The sequence below is a fragment of the Astyanax mexicanus genome, chromosome 19, assembly GCF_023375975.1.
Source record: "Astyanax mexicanus isolate ESR-SI-001 chromosome 19, AstMex3_surface, whole genome shotgun sequence".
In the NCBI taxonomy this organism is placed as follows: Eukaryota; Metazoa; Chordata; class Actinopteri; order Characiformes; family Acestrorhamphidae; genus Astyanax; species Astyanax mexicanus.
The window spans coordinates 9,108,018-9,114,017 of record NC_064426.1 but is presented as its reverse complement, the minus strand read 5'-3'; positions in this window follow the sequence as shown (position 1 = coordinate 9,114,017).

Below are 6,000 nucleotides of genomic sequence, written 5' to 3'. Positions count from 1 at the left end.
ATCTATGATCCACCCAAATAATAATAATATCTGATCTGTGGTGGTCTATCCTGTGCGGTCCTGAATATTGAAAACAGGGTAAAAGCACAATAATAAATTATACAGAAAAACAGATACAGAACTACAGTCTGTAATTATAAAAATACAAAATGATCCTATATGATCAGTGCAGCTGATAAAAAAAGACAATAAGTGTAAAAACAAGGTGTTTATAATATTCTGATATAACTGTGTAATTGCTGTATATTTTAGGGATTTCTCTTAAATGAAAAGGCCAGAAAACCATGGAAATTATCTTAACATTAAAGTACTTTAATTTCTAGAAAATAGTAAACTGTATAGCTTTTAATTGTTGTTTAAAATCTTATAAACTTTCTTAATAGGTTTTCTTGAACATCTGTTGGAACACAGAGATAACCTTGTCTGAGTTGAGATTCACTGAACATCATCAGGCTTCTCTACACACAGTTTAATTATGGTTTAATAAATGGAGGGAGTCTCCATTTCTGCCTCTAGAGGGCAGACTGTGCATATCATATAATATTAAAGATTCAGTTCATCATGATAAACATTCATTTCCATGCTTTTAAAATCATTTGATGTTTTCCTGTGTTAAAACTTAGAATTCAACCCCATCCCACGTGTTACTAATTCATATGCAAATCTCCATGATCTCCCATGATATCAGCAGCATCTCCCTCTCTCTCCATCAGCTCTCCTCTCTCTAAACGCTCCACAATCATGTTGACTTCAGCTTCACTGCTGCTGCTGCTGCTGCTGGCTGCTTCCTCGTGTGAGTGTTTGAACTGAAGCTGGATTTGACTTCATCTGGTTTATTAGTGAAAATATACAAAGCTTTTCTTCTCTCTTTTCACAGATGTGTTCTGTGCTACTGAGCTCATCAGACCAGCAGAGACTCTGATCATCACCTGTAGAGTTTCTGGAGCTTCTATCACTGACAGCAGCAGTCATTATGGAACAGCTTGGATCAGACAACCTGCAGGAAAAGCTCTGGAATGGATCAACGCCATTTATTATTTTGGGTACACAGAAGCTAAAGATTCACTGAAAAACAAGTTCAGTGTCTCTCGAGACACATCCAGCAACACAATAACCCTACGAGGAGAGAATCTGCAGACTGAAGACACAGCTGTGTATTACTGCGCTCGACGAGCTCCACAGTGCTGTAAGATATCAGCTGAGACGTACAAAAACTCACTCACAGCTTTCATGAAGATGAAAATTTAGCATAAAAACAAACAAACCAAAACAGAAAATCATATTTATAAAAACACACACATATATGCAGCACAGCTCCAGAGGTCTGTGGTTGTGATTTGGGGACACTGGATCTCCCAGAGGAAGTTTATTAGACCTTTTAAATACATTTCTACTATTACGACTCCGGAAGAAATGTTGTCAGTTGCACGATTTAATGTTTTAACATATTTAGCAAAACAAAGATACATATATGAAGAGGTTATAATGAAACAGTCTTCTAGTAGAGTCTTTGGCGTAGGCCCCGTCATCGGCCCAGGACTTGATACATCTGGGCTCTGCAGATCCTGTCGTACATTGGAGACAGGGGCGGAGCCAACCCCCGGGCAACCAAACGGGACCAACCTGGAGGCGGTGGGGAAGGAGGAGGGTAAGAACGACCATCAGCGTCTGAAAGGCAGCAAAGGTACTGAATGAGTGATCTTATTTAAAGGCAGAGGGAACAGCTGATTGGATAGGTAATTAGGTGACGTAGCATTGGAGTCTTTAGTAGAACTTTCGCTGCGCTTTCATTTCTACTATTACGACTCCGGAAGAAATGTTGTCAGTTGCACGATTTAATGTTTTAACATATTTAGCAAAACAAAGATACATATATGAAGAGGTTATAATGAAACAGTCTTCTAGTAGAGTCTTTGGCGTAGGCCCCGTCATCGGCCCAGGACTTGATACATCTGGGCTCTGCAGATCCTGTCGTACATTGGAGACAGGGGCGGAGCCAACCCCAAAGTGAAAGAATTAATATATATATATATATATATATATATATATACCCGCCGGTAGATCTTTACTTTATCCTACATCCTGTAATAAATGAAACGTTTGATTAATAATCAGCATAATAATAAACGATACCGTACTTTTGAACGATAGCTCTTTAGCACCGGTGACTGTGGACAGTGAAGCATTTCCTTTTATACCTTGGATATCCCCATGCATGAGTGAGTTTATTAGCATTTAACTCGTGGATTGTGTTAAGTGAGCACATGCTTGATGTAACTAAATGTGGGTGACCTGTGCAGTAACAAGCAGAGTTAACGTGAGTGTAGTGTCCAGTGATGCGCTTGCATTGCGCCAACTTTCCATGCTGTTAGTATGGGCCGATGCCCTTCACTCATACATATGCTTGCTACGAGCCTAAGCGGGGTGCGCCCCCGAAGCGTACGGGCACGAGCCCTTCACTCATACATTCGCTTGCTACGAGCCCAAGCGGGGTGCGCCCCCGAAGCGTACGGGTGGCGAGCCCTTCATTTCATACGTACGCTTGCTACGAGCCCAAGCGGGGTGCACCCCCGAAGCGTTCGGGCGGCGAGCCCTTCACTCATTTATTCATTAGATCATTACATATTCATTCAGTTATCTATTCATTAGAGCATGCGCGGGGAATGCCCCCAAACATACAGGCCATGTGCCTACATTCAAACATTCATTTCTTTCATTCTTTAATTAATTCTGCATCCATCCGATCAATACATAACATTTTGCAGACGCTTTTGTCTAAAGCGACTTAAATAGTAAAGTTCAGAAATAATAGAAGGTAGAAAAACTTAATACAGGGCCTAAAGGAGATCAAAGGGAAGTTGTGTGACAGAGGAGTGAAGAAGGGGAAGAAGGAAGAGACGTTAGCAAGAAGAAAATGGTATTAGGCGAGGGGTGCGCCCCCAAACATACGGGCCGCGGGCCCTACATTCATACACGAGGGCGTCGAGCCCAATCAAAGCATGCGTTGCTGTTAGTGAGGGCCATGCCAAAACATGCATCTAGGTTGGGCATCGAGCCCATCATGCGCGGGGACCGCCCCCAAAGCATGCGTTGCTGTTAGTAACGGGCTGCGCGCCCTGTAAAACGCTGAGCGCGGGGTTCGACCCCTGAAAAAACATGCTGTTAGTAACATGCAATAATCCTCATGTCATGTCGTCTGGGCTGTGAGCCCAAGATAAAGAGGAGATTGTCTCCTGGCATGTGTTGATGTAAATGACCACGGGCCATAATGCATTAAGCTATAGGTATAGACATGTGATAATCAGCAGTGTTGGGAGAGTATCACAGATCGTTTTAATACTGGTTAATACTGTTAGTGAAGCATAGAAACAAAAGCAAATGTTGATGTATAATAGATCATTTAAATCGCCGGATTGATGCACAAATTAACATACTCTAAAGTATGTAGTACTTCCACCGCCTCCAGTGTTTGCTTATAAATAATACTTACTTAGACAGTGTTGAATGAGCTTGCTGAGCGTTCAGCAGTAGGTCCAGTTCTGGTCTAAGTGTGTGACAGGTGTGCTGAAATTACCCGTCTTCTTCAAGTAGCAAAATGGTGACGTCAGCTTCGCTGAGGATGTGGCTGCGTCATTCCTGAAGAGAGCGACCAGCGTAGCAGGATGGAGATGGTCAGCGTTTCCTACTTGACATTTGACAGGTGAAATCTGACCACTGTTTCGCCATAGGGTAGCTATTAGGTGAAACCAAACAGAGGCGCATAAAGTTTAGAAGAGCGTGAAAGCAGATAGCTGCCCCAGAAATGTAAAGACAGAAATAGGAGTGCACTTTTAGCATTTTAATTGTAAAACAGGGCCCTGTTATCTGCAACAGAATGTTTCGCGCAAACAGTAATGAAGGAAGGAGTAGAGCTTAAATCAGACAGCGTGAGGCATTGAACTGATCAAATAAATATTGTCGGCGCGCGCTCGTGAAATGCCTGTGCGCTTAAATCCATAAAAGCTGCCGTATGCAGTTGAAACATAGGGAGAATATATATAACTTGTAAATTAGATTTATTTCTGTAAATGGCAAGCTAGTAATATAATACAGGAAATTGACAAATCCTGCACCTAACAGCTGGGGTTATGCATAGGGCTCAGCCAGGATCTACTACTCACTCAACTAACAACAATAGCAAAACCACCACAATCTGATACTGGCTCGACAAGAATCCAGAAGCACAGCCTAACACTATGTTCATGGTCCATTGCCTCAACTGCCAAGTAACAGACCTACCAAAAAATAACCTATGAACACATAGAATCCCTCCTTAATCTAAGCTCACTTCCTTTAACTATGGCAACAACACACTTACCTAAGCACAATCACACACAATAAATCACATTATAAGTTGCGTGAGCAGAACACAGCAACCACTACCATCTGATACTGGCTCGACAAGAATCCAGAAGCATAGCGAACTATGTTCATGGTCCGTGCCTCAACTGCCAAGTACTCAGACGTCTACAAAAACTCATGAGACAAATTATTACAAGAGCAGGACCACACCAATCCCCTTCATCCAAACTTAAACACAAACTTCAGTGCAAGCTCTTCTCAGGGGTCATCAGGCAGGCACCTTCCTTCGTCAGTGTTTCGCTGAATTAGGCCCACGACACCTCCAGAAGGCTCAACAGTGAAGTCTGGCGTCCCAAACCCACCCCCCTCCAAGCTTGCTGTAGAAGCACAAACTCACTCCCTTCCCCACACAGCCTCAGCCCTTCTGAACCACAACCACTGACTAGATCTTTCAGCTACATCTGACAACTCCTTCACTACAGTCCTTAGCACACGACCTCTAATTCCGAATTCAGACAGCAGTCTTGTGGCAGACTTCGCAACAAAGCCTCTAGTACCTACCTCTACCGGTCTAATATACGCTTGCCACCCACGCTCTCTCACCTCAGCCACCAAGTCTGTATACTTCAGCCTTTTCCTTTCATAAGCTCCATCTACCTCGTCTTCAAACGGAACAGTCAGCTCTATAAAATACACTATCCGCTTACTTTCAGAGTACAACACTACATCCGGCCTCAAGGTTGTAACCAGAATGCACTCTGGGATCTGCAGTTTACTACCTACATCCACTAATAACTTCCAATCTCGTGCATTGGCCCACTTACCAGCAGTTTTCAAGCACTGTGCTGTTTCTCCACTATGCTGCCCCTCACGCACAAACGTGATTACCCTACTGCAACCTACCACGGGCATGTTATTAACTTCTAACCGTTTCTTATCAAGTGCACCTGCAAGAGATCTAAGTACCTGATTATGCCTCCATGTGTAGCGCCCCTGGGATAGACTCACCTTACATGCCGACAAAATGTGCTTCAGCGTGCCACTTCCTGCACATAGCTTACAACTTGGATCCTCACCCACCCACTGAGCAAGGTTTTGTGGCGTTGGCAGAACATCATATGTAGCTCCCAAAAGAAACTTTATACGGCCTGTATCCAATCCCCATAACTCTCGCCAGGTGATTCTCCGCTTCTCTACACTTTCCCATCTCATCCACTGCCCCTGTTTACTCTGCCCTGCTGCTTTTGCCCTCCTTGCTTCCTCCTCCTGCTCACGAATAAACCCTGTAACCATACGCCTTTTCTCAGGTGATGTGGCCTTGCCGAATGCTTTCCAAGAATCACCTAAACCTAATCCTGCCCTCCCATTTTGCACCTGCCCCACAACATCCCTGTGCTCCAGTGCCCTCCTTGCGGCTTGAGTAGCTTCTCGAGCATTCCACTTTCTCCCAGACCTAGTCACTGGTGCTGTTGCTTTAACCAGCCCGTCTTTTGACCCTAACAACTGCATTTCACGTCCTACCTTAGCACATTTGAACTCCTCAACCAAGCTCGTCAACGGCAGTTCCAGCATCCCTCTCCCACACCACGCCACACTACTAAGGCAACGCGGCACCCCCAACCATGTCCTTATAGCCTTGCTCATAACCCTTTCTAACCT